Source organism: Oenanthe melanoleuca, unplaced genomic scaffold (genome assembly GCF_029582105.1).
Source record: "Oenanthe melanoleuca isolate GR-GAL-2019-014 unplaced genomic scaffold, OMel1.0 S012, whole genome shotgun sequence".
Lineage (NCBI taxonomy): Eukaryota > Metazoa > Chordata > Aves > Passeriformes > Muscicapidae > Oenanthe > Oenanthe melanoleuca.
Window position 1 is genome coordinate 38,868 of NW_026612661.1, and position 24,499 is coordinate 63,366.

The window sequence follows — 24,499 nt, forward strand, 5'->3', positions numbered from 1 at the left end:
TGGGATAACTTAGAGGGGACAGAGGTGAAACTTTTAGCTGGATTTTTCTAAAATTTTCTAATGATACTGAAATTATTTCCAATTGCCCCAGTGAGAAGAACACCAACTTGCAGGCATCAAAAGCTCCAAACTCGTTTAATTGAGGCAGGTCCAAGGAAAAACCCAGCCATGCCAGGCTGAGGCTGGAGCCTGCTCATAATTCATTGTTGGTGTCTGCTGCAGTCTAGGAATAGCTGTCTCATTTGTCACTTGCTTGATCTGCTTTTATATCCCTGATTCAAATGGAGTTAGGCAAACTTCATGTTTGCTATTAGGCTATGAAGAAGCCTATTGTAACCAGCATATGCTTTTCTTAGATGGAAATGTGCATGCAAAATACAAAGAGCTTTGATACTGAGCTTTTTTTTTTCCCCCTCCTGAGGTTCAAGTATTTGATCATTTTAATAGCATTCCATTTTCCTGTTGTACCCATTTTTAGAGTGCATCTTTTGTATTAGCTCTGAGTACCATAATTCCTTCCAAATTCCTGTGGCACTATTACCATAACTACACAATTAGCTACAGCTGGATGTAGCAGAGGTGAACACTAAATAGTTTTGTGGGCAGAAGGCCCAGTGTCTTTTAACCCAGACACCTTCTTTACTGACGCCTGGTTTGTTACTCTGCTTTAGGGAGTATGGGGAACTTCAGATACAAAGAAGAGAATTTAAAAGTTATAATTGTACAAGTTTGTTATGCAAAAAGGTGCTGAAGGTGCTGTGGATTTGTTTTGGATTGGTATTTGTGGGTTTTTTGTTTGTTTTCTTTTGGGTTTCTTTGTGGTTGTTTTTGGTGGTGTTTCTTTTTTTTTTTTTTTTTCCTAGAGTTTTTTTTTTTTCCCTTCCCTTCCCTTCCCCTAGCTTGAAGAAACTGGAAGAAGGAATTTGGATGTATAAAAACAAGCCGAGAAGAGCATCAGTGTGTTCACTGGCAGCACGGGCTGGGATGAGGGCTGAGCAGGACCCAAGCTGCAGCACTTCAACCATTCAGCTTTCACCTCCTGTTTTATCACGGCCTTTATGAGACAGATGTGAATCGATGAGTCCCAGGCTGAGCCGTGCCCGTGCCCTGTTCTGTCGGTGCCCTACTCCCGGGAGTTCAAGCACAAGTACGACTACTTCCGCAAGAAGCTGAAGAAACCTGTGAGTAGAGCCTGCAGGACACGGCTGCTCCTCCCTCCCTGTGCTCTCCTGTTTTCTTTGATACATTTCTCGTCGTTTTCATCAAATATTTACCACAGAAGTCTGCAGCACTGTTTTGGAGCTGGCCCAGTTCCCCTCATGTTCCCAACACGTGCACTGAGAGAGCACTGGGGAATGAAAACATGGGGAGCTGAACACGAGGTGTCTGACCTGTCACTGAGCTGTTAGCAGCCAGGAATTTGCCCTAAGGCTTATTTCTTGAGACTAACAAGGATGATCTAATCTTCTTTGGCACAGGCTGACATACCCAACAGATTTGAGATGAAATTACACAGCAATAACATTTTTGAGGAGTCCTACAGAAGAATCATGTCTGTGAAGAGACCTGATGTATTAAAAGCCAGGCTGTGGATTGAATTTGAGTGAGAAAAAGGACTTGACTATGGAGGTGTGGCCCGAGAATGTTTTTTTTCTCTTGTCCAAGGAGATGTTTAACCCTTACTATGGTTCTCTTTGAATACTCAGCAACGTAAGTTGTATTTCTATTCTCAAGGGCTCTATACATGACATTTTGCATAAGAGGGAAGGTTGCTTAGGCAGAAGTCGCACCCCTTTCCAGGGTGCCCTGGGGAGCCCCAGTGCCCTGCTCCTCCTGCTCTTCAGAGAGCCTCTGGAATGGTCCTTGAGAAGCCAGGAAACATTTCCATAGCTCAGGCAATATCCAGGGCAGCAGAGCTGCAGCTTTTGAGGGCAGTGTCACAGCAAAGCTGCTTTCCTCTGCCCAGACTCTGCCCAGAGTGGCAGTGCTGCTGTAGGGTGAGCTCAGAATGCAGCTGCTCGTCCCCACTGCAGTGGCCTCCAGAGCTTCAGGCTGGGGCTGCCCAGCTGTAAAGGCAGAGAGGGCATTCTTGCTGCCAGGGCTTGGGTTTGCTGCTGTGCCCACCCTTCAGCTCCCGTGGCTGCGTGGGGGACATGCTGGAAAGGCCTTGGAGGGAGATGCCCCTAGGCACAAGCTATGTGTGAACATGTCTGAGTGTCTGCTTATTTAAAGGCTTGCTTCTTGAGCTGGTTTTTTTTTCTTTCCCCAGAAAAGAGACAACTACACACTTCAGATGAATCCTAATTCAGGTCTCTGTAACGAAGATCACCTGTTGTACTTCACCTTCATTGGCCGGGGTGGCCGGCCTGGCTGTGTACCACGGGAAGCTGCTGGACGGTGAGTGCTGCTGCCAGGGGCTGGGGAGGGGCTGCAGTGCCTGAGAGCCCATTCTGGGACAGGCTGGGGCTGCCAGGGGCTGGGGAGGGGCTGCAGTGCCTGAGAGCCCATTCTGGACAGGCTGGGGCTGCCAGGGGCTGTTTGAATGGGATTCATTCAGTCACAGTGCCTTTCTTTCTCTGCTCAAGGGAAAGCTCCAGAACCAGCAGGAGCATTGTCCCTAGAGGAAAAGCATGGAATTTTTATCAGTATTTCCATGCAAGCCTGCAGCCAAACTAGGGGGGTCAACTGCAGCATATTTTCATATGTAAAATTATAGCTGAATGATTTAATGACAAATTCTGCTGCATTTTGAAATCTCACACCTGGCAGACATCACTGAGCTGATTTTCCTGAGCCTTGGTGCAGCAGAGGAAGCAAAGGAGTCCTGAGCAGAGGAAGGTCACTAGCCTGATTTTCAGGCAACTCCTTGGAGAGGGAAGTAGTGATTTTAAATGGGATAGAGTACCCTGGGCTTAATTCCCCAGCTTTTGTCTCTCTCTGCCATTAATGTTAGGGTGGTCAGTGGAGTATGGCAGTTAGTGGATAATTGTTGAAACTGAAAAATTGGACTTTCTGTGCCATAATAAAATAAAGCTGAGCTGCTCTGATGCCGTTGCAGCTGCAGGACTGTTACAGTCAGGAGGTAACAGGAAATGCCAGGGGTGGTGCCCTCAAGCATTCCACCTTTCTGGAATGTGCAGGGGCAGGGCAGGTAATCTGTCCTCTCTCTCCCAGGCTTCTTCATCAGACCTTTCTACAAGATGATGCTGGGGAAGCCCATAACCCTGAAGGACATGGAGTCAGTGGTAAGAGCCCATTGAACCTGTGCCAGTGCTCACAGGCCCCTGGCTTTCCACAGCTCTGCACTAATTGCCCATTTTCAAACTGCCTAACTGTGATCTGCCCTAGGACAGTGAATACTACAACTCTCTGAAGTGGATCCTGGAAAATGACCCCACCGAGCTGGATTTTGCATAGATGAGGAAAACTTTGGGCAGGTACGTAAAGGTTACTTGCATCTTAGGACTGGTGGTTGCCAACAAGTAGCTCAGTGCTGACAGTCTGGTGGTGGTGAAAGCAGCTGGGAGCTCAGCTGGCCGTGTTCCCAGCTGGGAGCGGGGCTGCCAGCTCCTGTCAGGGAGCTGTGGCACCTCTGGGACAAGCTGGAGATGCAGCTGAGTGAAATACTTGCAGTGAGGAGGGATGAAGGTGTCCCACAGTCCAGCTGGGACATGCTCAGGGACTCTCTGGTTCCTGAAGCTGAAGGTGCTGTCAGGGGAGAGCAGCAGAAGGACACCAGTAGTGCCTGTCACAGCTGGTGCGCCAGGGGGAAGCTGCCAGATTGAAAAGGGTCACAGCCTATGGGGCTCTTTCTCCATTACAAATGAAAGTGTTGTAGACATTAAATTAAATTAGTTTGCTTAGAGGTTTTTATGACCTTTTTTTTGCATTTTCCCTTTGTTTACTTCTGAGCCCTAGATCCTGGCTCCAGATAGAACTGGAGCTGGGGACTGTAGGGCCTTTTATAAAAACTGACTTCAGCATTTCAAACCATGCATTCAGTGTCCTGTCAAAAATATTCTGATCCACTTTCCAGTGCTGCCTTTTTCCTGAAGCACCATAAGGTTATGGATTTCATGGAGAACTAGGAGCCACAGAATAGAGAGGTTTTGTAACACACTGGTTGGCTTTGGGCAGTTCCAGTATGTGATTTATCTTCTTGTATTACAGATAATAGCTATTATAATTTTGTGTATATAAAGTACCTATTTTGTGGTTCTATTTTATATAAATATATAATTTCATTATTATAAATAATAATTGTAATAAAATGATCAGTAAATAGCCAGCCCCTCTCTGCCAGTTTTCCCTTCTGTCAGCGGAGGTTTGTTCAAAAGTGTAAATCAATTTGCTCATGATTGCCTGATCCTGCTTGTGAAACACTGCTCAGGGAGAGTGGGTTCTGGGAGAAAGATGTCCTCAAATAACAGCCTTTGGTCTTTTGAAATGCAGACATATCAAGTGGACCTGAAGCCCAACGGGTCCGAAATCATGGTAACAAATGAAAACAAGCGGGAATACATTGAGTAAGTACCGTGATGGAATGTGCCTGGGGGGAAGAAAGAGCAGCTGGGTTAGAATTGACCCTGCTGCAATCCCTGGAGCTTGTACTGCACAAGAGCATCCGGGATCATTGGGGGAAAACCTTACTGTTAACATTGGTTATATCCCGTCAGGTACAAGAACAAGGAGTAAATTAAATGACGTGCTTTGATCTCCTGAAATTCCCCCCATGGAAACGTCCTTCTCCAACACCTGGCTCAAGCCGAGATGAGCCAGAAGGTGCTCTCCAGCCTGGCCCTCATCCCAGTGTCCTCCTCTGCCAGTCACAGACCAGAGCCAGGAGTCCAGTGCCAGCAATCCTACCAAAACTGGCCAGATCTGAAATTAGGTTTCATTTTCAGATTTCTCAGTTCTTCTACCTACCAGGATGTAAAATGCTGAATTCATTAATACCTGCTGGCATTTTAAATCAGGGCCTTTTCCAAAGTGAAAGATGTTACAATTGCTACATTCGTGTAAACTGGGAATTCATTTCCAGTGCCTGGACCTGGAGCAATTCCATGCCTGGAATTGACTTTTGATGCCTGCACCTGTGAGGTGTTTGTGGTGCGGGTGGCTGGTGCTGAAGCAAGGTGTCCCTTTGATGCTGCAGTTTATTTCTTTATTTATAGGCGAGGTGCTGTGTCCTGACAGCTCTCCTCAGAGCTTGCAGACTTTGCTGGGAATTTTTAATTGCTCATTGCTCTGGAAGAATAAAATGTCTGCTCACGTAGGTACCTACAGGAGTGAAAAAATTCCCACTGTAATTTGGTCAAAGTCACTGGGCTTTTGGTTTGTCTCTTCAAAATTCCATCAGTCACCAGCCAATAAATTGGAGTAGCTGGTGGAAGCTGCTTAGTTACCTGAACTTGCTGAAGTTGTAAATGACAAACTTGAAAGCATTTGGGGTTGCTGAAACCTTTGAGCCCTTGGCTGAGACCTGCTAATGAGTTTGTTTTTCTGGTGGGGTTTTGTTTCTTTCTGCAGCTTGGTCGTCCAGTGGCGATTTGTCAACAGAGTGCAGAAAGAAATGAATGCCTTTCTGGAGGCGAGGCTCTTTAGCTCCTTTCTTTCCCAAAACCAGGGATTGTTTTAACACAGATTTCTTACCCACTGGTGTCTGTGTAAAGGGAGTGGGGAGCTTGGCAGGGAATGCAAATAGAATACATGATGTTTTGTGATTTGACAGTTTTATCTTGTGTAAGAATATATCATCTTTCCCTTATGGGAATAAGGTCGTTCTCGTTCAAGTTTAATTATTTGAGCTTGAAGTAATTTGGTCATTGATTTTTTTAATTAGGATTTATGTGGGATGAGAGTTTTAACTTTGCTCTTCTTTTTAGGGATTTACAGAACTGCTTCCTATCGACCTGATTAAAATTTTTGATGAAAATGAGCTGGAGGTGAGTCAATTTGGTGCCCCAAGCTGGCAGCTCTCTGACAGATGTGCCACGTTCTGGGCTTTTCAGTCATCTGTCTCTCTCCCTGGGGGAACGTGCGGACACGGCTGGAAATCAGATGTTTCTTCCTAATTAATAAATCTGTTCATGACATGAGAAGAGCTGCACTCAGGAGGGTGGTGGGGGGGTGTGCCTCTGAAAGCCTGGAAGCAGCCTAGTGGATCAGTGCCACCCTCTGCCAGTCCTATCTGAGCCAAAGACGTGGAAGTTGTGTCACACTGTGGCAGTGTGCAGCCCTTCTGCAGCAGCTGGGATACTCTGGGGGTGCTCGGACTCTCCCCTGGGTGTGCATAAGTGCCTGAAGGTCAGAGCCCTGAGGGGCAGTGGCACCTTGTACCCTGTGAGGTCAGGGACACATCCCACCCTTCTGCTTGCCTGCAGTTACTGATGTGTGGCCTTGGTGACGTGGATGTCAGCGGCTGGAGACAACACACCATCTACAAAAAATGGTTACTGCCCAAATCACCCTGTTATCCGCTGGTTCTGGAAGGTAAGACTGGGCACCAGCCCTCGCTGGTCCTGTAGGTGAAAGTCCCTGCCCTTTTTTGCAATCATTTTTCTGTATGAGAACTGCTCAGGGTGGGTGGTTGTGCTGGGGCCGGAGCTGTTCCCTCCTGGCTCAGGTGAGGGCAGGTGCAGCTCCTGCTCAGATGGAGCAGAGGCAGCTCGCAGTGCCCTGAGGCTGCTGGCACAGAGGGGCTCCTGCAGTGCTGAGGGTGTCTCTGCCCCCCAGGCTGTGCTGCAGTTTGTGACCGGGACGTCCCGCGTGCCCATGAACGGGGCGGGACAGGGGCGGGACCGGGCAGTCCCAGAAGGCAGAGCCCGGGAGGAGCCGGGATGAAGCGGGGCGGGCCCGGGGCTGGGGCCGAGGTGATTTAACGCCTGGAAACCACCCGGCCGCCGTTTGCTGACGCCAAGCGGGGTGAGAGGAGGAGCTGCTTGTTCGGGCTCCCAGGTGAGCTGTGGGGTTCGGCTTCTGCCCCTCTCCCCCGCTCTAGCCCTCCTTCCTTCACTGCGTATTCCTCTTCTTTCCCCCCTTGTGCCTCCCAAAACCTCCCCTCCTCTCCCCCCCCTGCCCCTCCTTCCTTCTCCCTGAACTCCTTTACTTTTTCCCCTTTCTCTCCCCATCTCAAGGGATACAGCCCAGGATATCTCAGGGCCCAGATGATTTCTGTTCCTTCTGCTTGTTTCACTTGCAGGTGTTTCCCAGTCCAGCTCGCTGAGCCTCCAGCTCTGACTGTGGCAAGTTCTTCATTCCAGCTCTGGCTCTGAGATGCTGCACTTGATGGCTGCTCCAGTTCCTTCCAGCTCTGGGTAAATAACTGGTGTCTCTTGTGTAATCTGTGTCCTTGTTCTGTCCTTTGTGTCCATCTGTGTTACCTTTGTCACATCTGCATGCTTTATCAGCATCCTTCCAAGCCATGGTAGCCAGACTCTACTCGTGTACTTTCCTGCATTGTGCTTATTCCAGCACATTTACCTTTTTGCTTTCTGAGACGGAAAGAAGTACACAAGGTCTTCTCATCCATCTTCCTTCTCAGCTTTGGTAGTGCCTGCTTTTCACGTGCCATTCTCTTGGCCTTCTGTAGGGAGTGTGTTAGACCCTCCTTATGTGCCCTCACTAGTTCCATAGGTTCTATCTTGGGCTTGAGACTTAATCCTCCAGAGAGTTATCTCCAGTCCTCATCCATGGTGTACGTACCTACCTTGGCTTATACTGTATGTAGCTGTCTTGGTTTATGTTGCATGTACCTTTACTGTGTGCATCTCTACTGTATGGGCCTTTATTGTGCCCCTTAGGTCGGAGCTGCCCTGCCCTGGCACCCGCTTGGGTAGAATAGTTACAGAACTTTATTGTTCCTCTCTTTTCTGTGGGGTTTTGGGTAGGAAATGTGTGGGGATAACCTCTACCTGACCAGCTCCTGCTGTCTCTCAGGTCCCTGAGGTGGATTCCCATCTCTGCAGTCACCAATTATGCCGATTTCCCTGGAATCTCCCGTTGGGTGTTGAAGAGCAGCAGCCGGGGGATGTGTTGAAGCATCCTCTTCATGCAGCATTCCAAGTGAGGGTTGCAGTCAGCCTGTCAGCTGCAGAGTGTGACAGGGGGAGCGTGTGTCTGTCTGGGAGAGTCTGTGTCTGTCTGGAGAGTCTGTGTCTGTGTCTGTCTGCTTATGTCTGCCTGTGCCACTGTGTGTGCTGACTGCTTCTAACCTTGTGCATATGGTTTTTACCTTTTACCTTTCTCAACTCATTTTTAAATTTAGAATAAAAAGTCCCCAGCCAGGAGTTTGGGTTTTTTTCCCCCCAGCTGGATTTTTTTCCTTGGTCCCAGCCAACAAGATGACGTTCATCCCCAGAGGTTGGGCATGGACAGTCCCAGTACCAGGGTTTTGTCAGCAGGATGGTTTTTGGGGCATGGACAGTCCCAGTACCACGGTTTACTGAACACGATGGTTTTTGAGGCATGGACAGTCCCAGTACCAGGGTTTTGTCAGCAGGATGGGTTTTGAGGCATGGACAGTCCCAGTACCAGGGTTTTGTCCGCAGGGATGCCCGTGGCTCCCGGGCCAGGGGCTGCTCTGAGCAGGCTCCTGGAGATGCTTCAGCCTGGATACAGGCCACTGACAGCCCAAAAGCAGCCCAGGGAGCAGCTGGCGTGTCCTGGTGATGGTGGCGCGGGCTGCGTGCAGAGGGGCTCAGACAGCAATTCCTGGTTCCAGCCTCCCAGAGCTCCCAGGCAGCTGCCAGGTATGTCCTGTCCACCCCAATTGCCTTCCCTTCCCTTCCTGCCTGAGGCCTCGTTCAGCAGCAGCAGCACTAAAGCCAAGGCAGTCTTCCCTCACAGCTATTAAATGCCAACCGACAGCCTGCAGAGATGCCTTCAAATCAAAGGTTCAGGTGGGATGAAGTTTTGTTTGGACGAAGGCGGGAGTTTCCAGGGAGCCAGCTGGAAGTGCAGAAGGGATGGAAAGCTTTCCCAGGTGGGTCCCACTGGAGGTGTGCTGGAGGCAGGGATGTGCGCCCTTTGCTGGGGAAAAGAACTTGCAGAGGCTCTGAAAGGAGCTGAGCTGCTGCAGGGAGAGATGTCCTCCCGTGGGCACGGGGAGCTGCCTTGGCACGGGACGGGAGCGCCCCCGGCCCTGCCTTCTCCTGCTTGAAAATATCACCTGGAGCCCCGGCTCAGGGGGGCTAAATCAGCTGGACTCCAGGCAGCTCTGTCAGCTGCCCCCCAGGGACATGGGTGGGGCTGGGGGGTGAGGGCTTTAAATAGCCAATTCTTTGGAACAGATGCCTGTCCCTGTCCCAATGCTGCTGAGCTTCCTTGGACGCTCTGCCCGTTCCTGGCACAGCTGGCATTCAAGGGGCAGCTCTGCATGGAAATATCCACCCTCCATGAGGCACTGTGAGGGTATGGCAGCAGGAACTGAGCAGGGAATTGGGGGCTGTGGGATAATTCACGGGAACTAGCAAAGCTGACAGCGAGCCCTGAGTCTGGGCCCTGCACAGAGAACAATCTTTGTGCTGCCCTGTCACCTTTTTCTTCTGGTTATTTTTTTTTTTTTTTTTTTTTCCTTCCAGGTGCTGGACTTGCCTCTGTGGATGTGCGCTGAGCTCTCACTGCAGGGGACTGTCAGTTCTGACTGGCTGTGAGTTTGTGTTCTTCTCACTGGCGAATCAGAAATGATCATTAATTAGACCACAGAAATCTTTTCTGAAACCTTTCCCCTTTCCTGATAAGTCTTCTCTTTCTGCCTTTAACTCTACAGCTGTTCCCTGATGTCATTTCCCCTGCCTCACTTCTGTGCAGCTCCTAGCTGGGGAAAACTGGGATAACTTAGAGGGGACAGAGGTGAAACTTTTAGCTGGATTTTTCTAAAATTTTCTAATGATACTGAAATTATTTCCAATTGCCCCAGTGAGAAGAACACCAACTTGCAGGCATCAAAAGCTCCAAACTCGTTTAATTGAGGTAGGTCCAAGGAAAAACCCAGCCATGCCAGGCTGAGGCTGGAACCCGCTCATAATTCATTGTTGGTGTCTGCTGCAGTCTAGGAATAGCTCTCCCATTTTTCACTTGCTTGATCTGCTTTTATATCCCTGATTCAAATGGAATTAGGCAAACTTCATGTTTGCTATTAGGCTATGAAGAAGCCTATTGTAACCAGCATATGCTTTTCTTAGATGGAAATGTGCATGCAAATACAAAGAGCTTGAATACGGAGATTTTTTTTTCCCCCCTGAGGTTCAAGTATTTGATCATTTTAATAGCATTCCATTTTCCTGTTGCACTCATTTTTAGAGTGCATCATTTGTATTAGCTCTGAGTAGCATAATTCCTTCCAAATTCCTATGGCGGGCACTATAACCATAAGTATACAATTAGCTACAGCTGGATGTAGCAGAGGTGAACACTAAATAGTTTTGTTGGCAGGAGGCTCAGTGTCTTTTAACCCAGACAGCTTCTTTACAGATGCCTGGTTTGTTACTCTGCTTTAGGGAATATGGGGAACTTCAGATACAAAGAAGAGAATTTAAAAGTTATAATTGTACAAGTTTATTATGCAAAAAGGTGCTGAAGGTGCTGTGGATTTGTTTTGGATTGTTATTTGTGGGTTTTTTGTTTGTTTTCTTTTGGGTTTCTTTGTGGTTGTTTTTGGTGTTTGTTTTTTTTTTTTTTTTTCTAGGGTTTTTTTTTTTCCTTCCCTTCCCTTCCCTTCCCCTAGCTTGAAGAAACTGGAAGAAGGAATTTGGATGTATAAAAACAAGCTGAGAAGAGCGTCAGTGTGTTCACTGGCAGCACGGACTGGGATGAGGGCTGAGCAGGACCCAAGCTGCAGCACTTCAACCATTCAGCTTTCACCTCCTGTTTTATCACGGCCTTTATGAGACAGATGTGAATCGATGAGTCCCAGGCCGAGCCGTGCCCGTGCCCTGTTCTGTCGGAGCTGGTGCTTTCCTGACAGGTTCAGCAGCCACACTCTGTAATAAATAGTCCTGGGTCTGCTGCTGTTCCTCTTCCAGCTTTATATTCAATTTTCCACCCCTTCTCTCCTCTCTGTCCGCTGTGTCTTTTGTGTTCCTTTCTTGGCCTGTGTGCTCCACATCCCATTCCCTTTCACTGCTTCTCTCTCTCTTGTTCTTCTTTTTCTTTTTTGAAATGAATACTCAATATTTATGTAATATCTCTTACTCAATCCCTCTCCCTGTTCTGTCCTACTTTTTGCCTCTCTCTCTGTCTCGCTTGCTGCCTGCATCTTTATTTCTCCTTTCTTCCTCTCCTTGTCCCTCAGTCCTGCACCGTGACTGTGTTTCTTTGTCCCTGTCACTGTCCCTTTGCCTGTACCTGTGTGCACCTGCTGCCCAGTGCTCCTCCCTGACCGTCCCCTCTCTTGGTGAGCCTCTGTCCTGCTGGCCGTGCCTCTCTGTCTCCGTCCCTGTGCTGCTCCTTGGCCGCGTTTGCCCGCCCCGGCACGTGCCGCCGTCGATTCCTCTGCGGGTTCTTGTTTCCCTCTTTGTATCCCTCAGTCCTTGCTGCGTGTTTGGCACCGTGTTTCGTTCTGCGTCCTTCTGCGTGCCTCGCTCGTGTTCCTGTTTTATTCTGTGTGGCTCTGTGGAGCTCCCCGTGCCGGTGGTTCCCACGGGTGTGTCCCATTTGCTGTCCCTGTTCTTTTTTAATCCCTCTCTGTGTGCGGCCCATTCACCATCCCAGGTGTTTTTTGGGTTTTTTTCCATTTCATCCTGCGCCTTGATCTTAATTTTCTTGCTGTGTCCTCTCTGCTGGCGCTTCCTCTTCTGCCCCTTGTTGCCTGTGTCTGCGGGGCTGAGAAGGAACTTCAGCCCTTCTGGGGGCTGTCCCCCACTTCCTTGCGTGAGCAGAGTCCCTTTTTGGGGGGATGGACCGTGGGAAGGGTTCGAATAAAGTGCCGTGCTCCTGCCCGAGGCAGTTGTAGTTGTTCTGTGCCTTCTTTGGAGGGTGAGGAAAAAAGGCTGAGGGGGACAGGGGGTGGAGACTCGGGGGCTCCCGTGTCCTTTGGGGCACCCCAAGGTCCCGAGGAGAGGGAGCCACGCTGCGGTGAAGGAGCAGGGGAGTGGGGAATGGGGGGGCGGTGCCGGGTGCCGTCCCCCAGAGGGACCCAAGAGTGCCAGAACATTCACAGGGAGGGCTGGGTGTAGAAGGCAGGAAAATATAAATATAAAAAATACCTAACTACAGCTTAAATAAATGTTTTATTTGGTTAGAGAAGGGTTTTTTAATAGATAATCTAAATATAAAATAAAAATAATAGAAAAATAAAAATATATTTATATAAATATAAAATATATACAAATAGAAGTAACAACTTTATATTAAATATATAAATAATGCAAATATATAGCGTATGAATATAAGTTATATATATGAGATTAGAAATACGCAAATAATATAGTTTAAAATAAATGTGTTTTTTTTTTTTTTGTTTTATTTGGTAAAGGCAGGTTTTTTTATAATTAATATAAGCAAAATAAATACACAAATGTACAATAAGTTTATAAAGACATAAAAGTAGAAGTATTTGTGCATACATGAATGTATGGAAGTAAATACATAAATATATAGATCAATATAAATGTAGGATATAAATAATATATACTTCTGGTATAATATATTTATAATATAGATACATTGATTGCAGACATAAAAATGAAAAATATAAATAGAAACATTTAAATATAGTTTAAAATAAAGGGGTTTTTTGTTTGTATTTGGGTAAAGGTGGGGCTTTTAAATAAAATTAGAAACATGCACATATATAATATATAAAGATATATGCATAAAATAGAAACGAATTTTAACAGTATAAATATGTGTACAATAAATAATAAAAATAATATTGTGTATATGTTATAATGCAACCTTAATTGAAAATATAAAATGTGTAGAGATTGTAAATCTGAATATAAATTAAATATTAATAGATTTTTATTTAACGGGGTTTTTCTATTATTTGCTTAGAGACAGGGATGCTTTTAGTTTTGGTCGGGGTGTTTTGGGGGCATTCTTTTAGGAGGATTTTTTGAAGGGATGGGACTCGTTGCTTTTTGCCTTCGCTTCTCTCTCTGTCCCCAAAGCGCCGCAGCCCCGGGCTGAGCTCGGCGCAGTGCTGCCGCCTTGTGGGCACAGCGCGGTACTGCAGCCGCCGCCGCTCCGGCGCCCTGGCAGCGCTGCCGTCCTGTGGGCACAGCGCGGTGCTGCGCGCGTGCCCTTCCGATGATGGGAGCGAGCGCGTGCCGGGACGCTGCCCTGTAGGACTGCCGCCACGCGGCGGATGCCGCTTGCGGCAGGAGCCCGGCCGAGGCAAGCATCCCCGCCCGTGCCTGCCGCCGCTCGAGCGTCGGCCGGAGCTCTTTTCGGCGTCGTTGCCGGATTCAGGCAGGCGACTTAGAAATTGAGATGGTGAGGGGCGTTACTGGTACCACAACAAAGATGGCAACCGGGCCGGAAGTGGCCTCTGCCAGTACTAAAGACGGCAGCAGGAAAAGCGGAAGTGACGTCTTGCCACTCTCAAGATGGCGGTTTGGCCGGCACTCGTTTGACCTTCTCTATATGGCGGCAGAAAGGGCGGGAAAATCAAGGACCCCAGGCTGTTTTGTGGGCTGCCTGCCCGCGACGCCGACACCGTTCCCGGCGGCGCGATTTTCTGCGGCGTTTCCGAGAGTGCGGGCACGGGCTGTGGGCTCAGCGGCGCCGCGGGCGCGCGGGAAACGGGCAGGCGCAGACAGGCGGCTGCGGGCAGACGCCTTTCTCTGCCGGGGTCCTGTACTGCCGGGGGCGGCACCGAAGGCGGTCCCGGGGGTGGTACCAAGGGCGGAACCAGGGGCGGTACCAAGGGCGGCACCGACGGCGGTACCGGGCGGGGATCCAGGTGCGGGGCCGTGAGGTGATCCAGGGGCGGGGCCGGGCCCGGCACAGGTGCGCGGGGTCTCGGTGCGGCTGCGCGGGGCGTGGCCGAGGTGATTGAGCTCCAGGTAATTGGCTCGGCCCCCATTTGCTCAGGCTGAACTCGTTTCGGTCAGTGGCCGCGTTGGAGCTCGGCGCACAGGGACAGGTTGGATTTCTGCTTTCCTTCCTCTCAAACCCTCTCCCCCTCCTCCTCGTGTTCCCCTTCTTTTTCTGCCTTTCTCTCTCCTCCTCAAACCGACTCTTTCCCTCCCCTTTCGGCCTCTCCTCCTGTTTCTCTCTCTACCTTTCCTCCCTCCTCCCCGTGTTCCTTTTCTTTTCTTTTCTTTCTCCCCCCAACCTGTCCCCCCCATTCTCCCTCTCCTGTCCCTACCCCGCTCCCCTCTCCTGTTCCCCTCCTGGGTCCCCCGTCCCTCTCCGCCCCCGGCCTTTCCCTCCCCGTCCCGCTTCCCTCTGCAGCCCGAGCCCTCCCTGCTCCTCTCATCCCTGTGTCCCTCCTCTCTGTCCCTTCTCCCCTGGCTGTTTCCCGCTGTTCCCTCCCTATAGGTGTGTATATACCTATACACACCCTACCCTACCCTGTTCTATTCCTTTCTCCTCCTGCTCCTGCTTCTACCCTTCCTTCCCCCCAACCCTGGGCCCCCCGTTCCCTCTCCCTGCTCCCATTCCCCTCATTCAATCCTCCCCTCCCTCTGTCCTGCACCGTGACTGTGTTTCTTTGTCCCTGTCATTGTCCCTTTGCCTGTACCTGTGTGCACCTGCTGCCCAGTGCTCCTCCCTGACCGTCCCCTCTCTTGGTGAGCCTCTGTCCTGCTGGCCGTGCCTCTCTGTCTCCGTCCCTGTGCTGCTCCTTGGCCGCGTTTGCCCGCCCCGGCACGTGCCGCCGTCGATTCCTCTGCGGGTTCTTGTTTCCCTCTTTGTATCCCTCAGTCCTTGCTGCGTGTTTGGCACCGTGTTTCGTTCTGCGTCCTTCTGCGTGCCTCGCTCGTGTTCCTGTTTTATTCTGTGTGGCTCTGTGGAGCTCCCCGTGCCGGTGGTTCCCACGGGTGTGTCCCATTTGCTGTCCCTGTTCTTTTTTAATCCCTCTCTGTGTGCGGCCCATTCACCATCCCAGGTGTTTTTTGGGTTTTTTTCCATTTCATCCTGCGCCTTGATCTTAATTTTCTTGCTGTGTCCTCTCTGCTGGCGCTTCCTCTTCTGCCCCTTGTTGCCTGTGTCTGCGGGGCTGAGAAGGAACTTCAGCCCTTCTGGGGGCTGTCCCCCACTTCCTTGCGTGAGCAGAGTCCCTTTTTGGGGGGATGGACCGTGGGAAGGGTTCGAATAAAGTGCCGTGCTCCTGCCCGAGGCAGTTGTAGTTGTTCTGTGCCTTCTTTGGAGGGTGAGGAAAAAAGGCTGAGGGGGACAGGGGGTGGAGACTCGGGGGCTCCCGTGTCCTTTGGGGCACCCCAAGGTCCCGAGGAGAGGGAGCCACGCTGCGGTGAAGGAGCAGGGGAGTGGGGAATGGGGGGGCGGTGCCGGGTGCCGTCCCCCAGAGGGACCCAAGAGTGCCAGAACATTCACAGGGAGGGCTGGGTGTAGAAGGCAGGAAAATATAAATATAAAAAATACCTAACTACAGCTTAAATAAATGTTTTATTTGGTTAGAGAAGGGTTTTTTAATAGATAATCTAAATATAAAATAAAAATAATAGAAAAATAAAAATATATTTATATAAATATAAAATATATACAAATAGAAGTAACAACTTTATATTAAATATATAAATAATGCAAATATATAGCGTATGAATATAAGTTATATATATGAGATTAGAAATACGCAAATAATATAGTTTAAAATAAATGTGTTTTTTTTTTTTTTGTTTTATTTGGTAAAGGCAGGTTTTTTTATAATTAATATAAGCAAAATAAATACACAAATGTACAATAAGTTTATAAAGACATAAAAGTAGAAGTATTTGTGCATACATGAATGTATGGAAGTAAATACATAAATATATAGATCAATATAAATGTAGGATATAAATAATATATACTTCTGGTATAATATATTTATAATATAGATACATTGATTGCAGACATAAAAATGAAAAATATAAATAGAAACATTTAAATATAGTTTAAAATAAAGGGGTTTTTTGTTTGTATTTGGGTAAAGGTGGGGCTTTTAAATAAAATTAGAAACATGCACATATATAATATATAAAGATATATGCATAAAATAGAAACGAATTTTAACAGTATAAATATGTGTACAATAAATAATAAAAATAATATTGTGTATATGTTATAATGCAACCTTAATTGAAAATATAAAATGTGTAGAGATTGTAAATCTGAATATAAATTAAATATTAATAGATTTTTATTTAACGGGGTTTTTCTATTATTTGCTTAGAGACAGGGATGCTTTTAGTTTTGGTCGGGGTGTTTTGGGGGCATTCTTTTAGGAGGATTTTTTGAAGGGATGGGACTCGTTGCTTTTTGCCTTCGCTTCTCTCTCTGTCCCCAAAGCGCCGCAGCCCCGGGCTGAGCTCGGCGCAGTGCTGCCGCCTTGTGGGCACAGCGCGGTACTGCAGCCGCCGCCGCTCCGGCGCCCTGGCAGCGCTGCCGTCCTGTGGGCACAGCGCGGTGCTGCGCGCGTGCCCTTCCGATGATGGGAGCGAGCGCGTGCCGGGACGCTGCCCTGTAGGACTGCCGCCACGCGGCGGATGCCGCTTGCGGCAGGAGCCCGGCCGAGGCAAGCATCCCCGCCCGTGCCTGCCGCCGCTCGAGCGTCGGCCGGAGCTCTTTTCGGCGTCGTTGCCGGATTCAGGCAGGCGACTTAGAAATTGAGATGGTGAGGGGCGTTACTGGTACCACAACAAAGATGGCAACCGGGCCGGAAGTGGCCTCTGCCAGTACTAAAGACGGCAGCAGGAAAAGCGGAAGTGACGTCTTGCCACTCTCAAGATGGCGGTTTGGCCGGCACTCGTTTGACCTTCTCTATATGGCGGCAGAAAGGGCGGGAAAATCAAGGACCCCAGGCTGTTTTGTGGGCTGCCTGCCCGCGACGCCGACACCGTTCCCGGCGGCGCGATTTTCTGCGGCGTTTCCGAGAGTGCGGGCACGGGCTGTGGGCTCAGCGGCGCCGCGGGCGCGCGGGAAACGGGCAGGCGCAGACAGGCGGCTGCGGGCAGACGCCTTTCTCTGCCGGGGTCCTGTACTGCCGGGGGCGGTACCGAAGGCGGTCCCGGGGGCGGTACCAAGGGCGGTACCAAGGGCGGCAGCGGCGGCGGCAGCGACGGCGGTACCGGGGGCGGTACCGGGCGGGCATCCAGGTGCGGGGCCGTGAGGTGATCCAGGGGCGGGGCCGGGCCCGGCACAGGTGCGCGGGGTCTCGGTGCGGCTGCGCGGGGCGTGGCCGAGGTGATTGAACTCCAGGTAATTGGCTCGGCCCCCATTTGCTCAGGCTGAACTCGTTTCGGTCAGTGGCCGCGTTGGAGCTCGGCGCACAGGGACAGGTTGGATTTCTGCTTTCCTTCCTCTCAAACCCTCTCCCCCTCCTCCTCGTGTTCCCCTTCTTTTTCTGCCTTTCCCGCCTTTCTCTCTCCTCCTCAAACCGACTCTTTCCCTCCCCTTTCGGCCTCTCCTCCTGTTTCTCTCTCTACCTTTCCTCCCTCCTCCCCGTGTTCCTTTTCTTTTCTTTCTCCGCCCACCTGTCCCCCCCATTCTCCCTCTCCTGTCCCTACCCCGCTCCCCTCTCCTGTTCCCCTCCTGGGTCCCCCGTCCCTCTCCGCCCCCGGCCTTTCCCTCCCCGTCCCGCTTCCCTCCGCAGCCCGAGCCCTCCCTGCTCCTCTCATCCCTGTGTCTCTCCTCTCCGTCCCTTCTCCCCTGGCTGTTTCCCGCTGTTCCCTCCCTATAGGTGTGTATATACCTATACACACCCTACCTACCCTACCCTGTTCTATTCCTTTCTCCTCCTGCTCCTGCTTCTACCCTTCCCCCCCAACCCTGTGCCCCCCGTTCCCTCTCCCTGCTCCCATTCCCCTCATTCAATCCTCCCCTCCTTCCTCCACCCTCCCATTCCCTTCCCTTCCCACCACACCTGTCCCTGTTCCCTCTCCCTGCTCCCGTTTCCCCCCCCCCCCCCCCAATTCCGCCTCCCCTCCTTCCTCCGCTCTCCCATTTCCCCCCCCCCCAGCGCCCCTTCCCCTGTCCCCGCTGCCCCGCACACCCCGGCGCCCCCCGCCCTCGGTCCTTGGTCACCCACCCCGACCGCCCCGTCTGCCCCCCATTCCCATCCTCCGTGCCCGCTTTTCCTCTTTCCCCCGCCCCGCGGGGTCGGGGCGCCACATAATAAAGGCCGGAGAGCCGGAGCGGCTGGACCCGGCCGGGCGCGGGGGCCGCCGTGCCAGCCCTGGAGCCCCAAATCCCGGCGCTCCCGGTGCCCCCGTCCCGCGGAGGCCCCGCAGCCCTGAGCGCGGAGCAGCGCCCGGCTCCCCGTTCCCGTGCGCGCACAGCCCCGGGGCTGCTGCCCGCGCACCCCTGCGGAACGAGCGGGGCTGGGGCGCGGGAGGAGCCGCTCGGCGGGGCCGGGCACGGTTCCGCTCGGGCTGTTTCTCATTCACCTGCCAGATGGGATGCTCCCCCTCTCCCTTGCTTTGCAACTCCAAGAAGCTCTGCAATGGCAAAACCTCTTTTATTGAAACTCGGCTGCGGCTTTTCCCCTTTGCTTCCAGGTCACAGGATATACTGGGATTGAGAGGGTTCCTAAAATCCGACTCTCGAGGACACGGTCCGTGGGAGAATTGAACTCACAACCTTGGCACTACCTGGACTGTGCTCCGACTGACTGAGCCCTCTGCATCACAGGTATGAAACTCCCAAGGATGGGAATCATTGGCTGCACAAGAGCAAGCTGCACAGAGGTCTCAGTGCTTCCCACTCACTGCCAGCAATGCTCCTTGTTGTTTCTGTGTGTCCCAGCTGCGGGGAACGGGGGGCAGGAGGAGGCCAGGAGTCCCCGAAAGGCATCCAGCATCTCTTGTCCATGGGCCCTCGGGGCAGGGGCTGTGCCTGCAGCGTCCTGCCCGTGCCGAGCGCACGGCCCGGGATGGGCGCTGGGTGCCCGGCCGGCGCTGGCACGGACACGGCTCAAGGGCTGCCCATGGCTCCCGGGCCAGGGGCTGCTCTGAGCAGGCTCCTGGAGATGCTTCAGCCTGGATACAGGCCACTGACAGCCCAAAAGCAGCCCAGGGAGCAGCTGGCGTGTCCTGGTGATGGTGGCACGGGCTGCGTGCAGAGGGGCTCAGACAGCAATTCCTGGTTCCAGCCTCCCAGAGCTCCCAGGCAGCTGCCAGGTATGTCCTGTCCACCCCAATTGCCTTCCCTTCCCTTCCTGCCTGAGGCCTCCTCGTTCAGCAGCAGCAGCACTGAAGCCAAGGCAGTCTTCCCTCACAGCTATTAAATGCCAACCGACAGCCTGCAGAGATGCCTTCAAATCAAAGGTTCAGGTGGGATGAAGTTTTGTTTGGACGAAGGCGGGAGTTTCCAGGGAGCCAGCTGGAAGTGCAGAAGGGATGGAAAGCTTTCCCAGGTGGGTCCCACTGGAGGTGTGCTGGAGGCAGGGATGTGCACCCTTTGCTGAGGGAAAAGAACTTGCTGAGGCTCTGAAAGGAGCTGAGCTGCTGCAGGGAGAGATGTCCTCCCGTGGGCACGGGGAGCTGCCTTGGCACGGGACGGGAGCGCCCCCGGCCCTGCCTTCTCCTGCTTGAAAATATCACCTGGAGCCCCGGCTCAGGGGGGCTAAATCAGCTGGACTCCAGGCAGCTCTGTCAGCTGCCCCCCAGGGACATGGGTGGGGCTGGGGGATGAGGGCTTTAAATAGCCAATTCTTTGGAACAGATGCCTGTCCCTGTCCCGATGCTGCTGAGCTTCCTTGCACGCTCTGCCCGTTCCTGGCACAGCTGGCGTTCAAGGGGCAGCTCTGCACGGGAATATCCACCCTCCGTGAGGCACCGTGAGGGTATGGCAGCAGGAACTGAGCAGGGAATTGGGGGCTGTGGGATAATTCACGGGAACTAGCAAAGCTGACAGTGAGCCCCGAGTCTGGGCCCTGCACAGAGAACAATCTTTGTGCTGCCCTGTCAGCTCAACCCCCGGGCTGGGAAGTTTTGGGAGTCAAATGTATGGAATTGTACAAATCACAGCAACTGGGCTGTGATCACCCAGAGGGACAATCCAAGTCCCAGATGATTCCTCCACAATCCAATCTGGGGATTTTAAAGCCCTCATGGTGGCCCTGTGCCTGCCAGGAGCTCTGACTGTGCTTTTCCTTTCCTACCAGCTCCTGAGCAGTGTCAGGGCCACCATGAGGGCTTTGAAATCCAGACAGACCCCAAATCCCACACAGTGACTAATACGAATGAAGAACTGCACTGTTCTCATCAGAAGCTCAAAACTCTTGTTTGTGAATTTTATGACAGCAATGTAATGGAATCCCACGAGCCTCATTAATGCTTTTCGTTTCATTCTTACGTATTTTTAATCCCTCATTTGGCAGCTGGTGAAACTTATCCTGGAATTCAGAAGCAGGGCTGGCTCTGACCTTCACCTCTGGTCCCACTTTGTGCAAACACCACTTGTGCCAGGGTGAACAGATGGCGTGGCCCGTGCCCACTGCCTGGGATTCACCCAACCAAAACCAAGAGCAAATGCTGGTAGGGCTTTAAGAACTGGAAATAACTTGGAAACAAAATAATTCACCTTTTTCTTCTGGTTCTTTTTTTTTTTCTTCCAGGTGCTGGACTTGCCTCTGTGGATGTGTGCTGAGCTCTCACTACAGGGGACTGTGAGGCCTGACTGGCTGTGAGTTTGTGTTCTTCTCACTGGGAATCAGAAATGATCATTAATTAGACCACCGAAATCTTTTCTGAAACCTTTCCCCTTTCCTGATAAGTCTTGTCTTTCTGCCTTTAACTCTACAGCTGTTCCCTGACGTGATTTCCCCTGCCTCACTTCTGTGCAGCTCCTAGCTGGGGAAAACTGGGATAACTTAGAGGGGACAGAGGTGAAACTTTTAGCTGGATTTTTCTAAAATTTTCTAATGATACTGAAATTATTTCCAATTGCCCCAGTGAGAAGAACACCAACTTGCAGGCATCAAAAGCTCCAAACTCGTTTAATTGAGGCAGGTCCAAGGAAAAACCCAGCCATGCCAGGCTGAGGCTGGAGCCTGCTCATAATTCATTGTTGGTGTCTGCTGCAGTCTAGGAATAGCTGTCTCATTTGTCACTTGCTTGATCTGCTTTTATATCCCTGATTCAAATGGAGTTAGGCAAACTTCATGTTTGCTATTAGGCTATGAAGAAGCCTATTGTAACCAGCATATGCTTTTCTTAGATGGAAATGTGCATGCAAAATACAAAGAGCTTTGATACTGAGCTTTTTTTTTTCCCCCTCCTGAGGTTCAAGTATTTGATCATTTTAATAGCATTCCATTTTCCTGTTGCACCCATTTTTAGAGTGCATCTTTTGTATTAGCTCTGAGTACCATAATTCCTTCCAAATTCCTGTGGCACTATTACCATAACTACACAATTAGCTACAGCTGGATGTAGCAGAGGTGAACACTAAATAGTTTTGTGGGCAGAAGGCCCAGTGTCTTTTAACCCAGACACCTTCTTTACTGACGCCTGGTTTGTTACTCTGCTTTAGGGAGTATGGGGAACTTCAGATACAAAGAAGAGAATTTAAAAGTTATAATTGTACAAGTTTGTTATGCAAAAAGGTGCTGAAGGTGCTGTGGATTTGTTTTGGATTGTTATTTGTGGGTTTTTTGTTTGTTTTCTTTTGGGTTTCTTTGTGGTGTTTCTTTTTTTTTTTTTCCTAGAGTTTTTTTTTTTTCCCTTCCCTTCCCTTCCCTTCCCTTCCCTTCCCTTCCCTTCCCTTCCCTTCCCTTCCCTTCCCTTCCCTTCCCTTCCCTTCCCTTCCCTTCCCTTCCCTTCCCTTCCCTTCCCTTCCCTTCCCTTCCCTTCCCTTCCCTTCCCCTAGCTTGAAGAAACTGGAAGAAGGAATTTGGATGTATAAAAACAAGCTGAGAAGAGCATCAGTGTGTTCACTGGCAGCACGGGCTGGGATGAGGGCTGAGCAGGACCCAAGCTGCAGCACTTCAACCATCAGCTTTCACCTCCTGTTTTATCACGGCCTTTATGAGACAGATGTGAATCGATGAGTCCCAGGCCGAGCCGTGCCCGTGCCCTGTTTCTGTCGGTGCCCTACTCCCGGGAGTTCAAGCACAAGTACGACTACTTCCGCAAGAAGCTGAAGAAACCTGTGAGTAGAGCCTGCAGGACACGGCTGCTCCTCCCTCCCTGTGCTCTCCTGTTTTCTTTGATACATTTCTCGTCGTTTTCATCAAATATTTACCACAGAAGTCTGCAGCACTGTTTTGGAGCTGGCCCAGTTCCCCTCATGTTCCCAACACGTGCACTGAGAGAGCACTGGGGAATGAAAACATGGGGAGCTGAACACGAGGTGTCTGACTGACTGATCACTGAGCTGTTAGCAGCCAGGAATTTGCCCTAAGGCTTATTTCTTGAGACTAACAAGGATGATCTAATCTTCTTTGGCACAGGCTGACATACCCAACAGATTTGAGATGAAATTACACAGCAATAACATTTTTGAGGAGTCCTACAGAAGAATCATGTCTGTGAAGAGACCTGATGTATTAAAAGCCAGGCTGTGGATTGAATTTGAGTGAGAAAAAGGACTTGACTATGGAGGTGTGGCCCGAGAATGTTTTTTTTTCTCTTGTCCAAGGAGATGTTTAACCCTTACTATGGTCTCTTTGAATACTCAGCAACGTAAGTTGTATTTCTATTCTCAAGGGCTCTATACATGACATTTTGCATAAGAGGAAGGTTGCTTAGGCAGAAGTCGCACCCCTCACTTTCCAGGGTGCCCTGGGGAGCCCCAGTGCCCTGCTCCTCCTGCTCTTCAGAGAGCCTCTGGAATGGTCCTTGAGAAGCCAGGAAACATTTCCATAGCTCAGGCAATATCCAGGGCACAGAGCTGCAGCTTTTGAGGCAGTGTCACAGCAAAGCTGCTTTCCTCTGCCCAGACTCTGCCCAGAGTGGCAGTGCTGCTGTAGGGTGAGCTCAGAATGCAGCTGCTCGTCCCCACTGCAGTGGCCTCCAGAGCTTCAGGCTGGGGCTGCCCAGCTGTAAAGGCAGAGAGGCATTCTTGCTGCCAGGGCTTGGGTTTGCTGCTGTGCCCACCCTTCAGCTCCCGTGGCTGCGTGGGGGACATGCTGGAAAGGCCTTGGAGGGAGATGCCCCTAGGCACAAGCTATGTGTGAACATGTCTGAGTGTCTGCTTATTTAAAGGCTTGCTTCTTGAGCTGGTTTTTTTTTTCTTTCCCCAGAAAAAGAGACAACTACACACTTCAGATGAATCCTAATTCAGGTCTCTGTAACGAAGATCACCTGTTGTACTTCACCTTCATTGGCCGGGGTGGCCGGCCTGGCTGTGTACCACGGAAGCTGCTGGACGGTGAGTGCTGCTGCCAGGGGCTGGGGAGGGGCTGCAGTGCCTGAGAGCCCATTCTGGGACAGGCTGGGGCTGTCAGGGGCTGGGGAGGGGCTGCAGTGCCTGAGAGCCCATTCTGGGACAGGCTGGGGCTGCCAGGGGCTGGGGAGGGGCTGCAGTGCCTGAGAGCCCATTCTGGACAGGCTGGGGCTGCCAGGGGCTGTTTGAATGGGATTCATTCAGTCACAGTGCCTTTCTTTCTCTGCTCAAGGGAAAGCTCCAGAACCAGCAGGAGCATTGTCCCTAGAGGAAAAGCATGGAATTTTTATCAGTATTTCCATGCAAGCCTGCAGCCAAACTAGGGGGGTCAACTGCAGCGTATTTTCATATGTAAAATTATAGCTGAATGATTTAATGACAATTCTGCTGCATTTTGAAATCTCACACCTGGCAGACATCACTGAGCTGATTTTCCTGAGCCTTGGTGCAGCAGAGGAAGCAAAGGAGTCCTGAGCAGAGGAAGGTCACTAGCCTGATTTTCAGGCAACTCCTTGGAGAGGGAAGTAGTGATTTTAAATGGGATAGAGTACCTGGGCTTAATTCCCCAGCTTTTGTCTCTCTCTGCCATTAATGTTAGGGTGGTCATGGAGTATGGCAGTTAGTGGATAATTGTTGAAACTGAAAAATTGGACTTTCTGTGCCAAATAAAATAAAGCTGAGCTGCTCTGATGCCGTTGCAGCTGCAGGACTGTTACAGTCAGGAGGTAACAGGAAATGCCAGGGGTGGGCCCTCAAGCATTCCACCTTTCTGGAATGTGCAGGGCAGGGCAGGTAATCTGTCCTCTCTCTCCCAGGCTTCTTCATCAGACCTTTCTACAAGATGATGCTGGGGAAGCCCATAACCCTGAAGGACATGGAGTCAGTGGTAAGAGCCCATTGAACCTGTGCCAGTGCTCACAGGCCCCTGGCTTTCCACAGCTCTGCACTAATTGCCCATTTTCAAACTGCCTAACTGTGATCTGCCCTAGGACAGTGAATACTACAA

The 24,499-nt window shown here is 50.7% G+C and overlaps 2 pseudogenes; both read left to right on the top strand.

Moving 5' to 3' along the window:
* The first annotated feature begins 1,698 nt into the window (after positions 1–1,698).
* Positions 1,699–7,403, top strand: LOC130266311 (E3 ubiquitin-protein ligase NEDD4-like; annotated as a pseudogene).
* A 288-nt stretch (positions 7,404–7,691) lies between these two features.
* LOC130266302 (E3 ubiquitin-protein ligase NEDD4-like) lies at positions 7,692–23,967 on the top strand (annotated as a pseudogene).
* Positions 23,968–24,499: the final 532 nt, after the last annotated feature.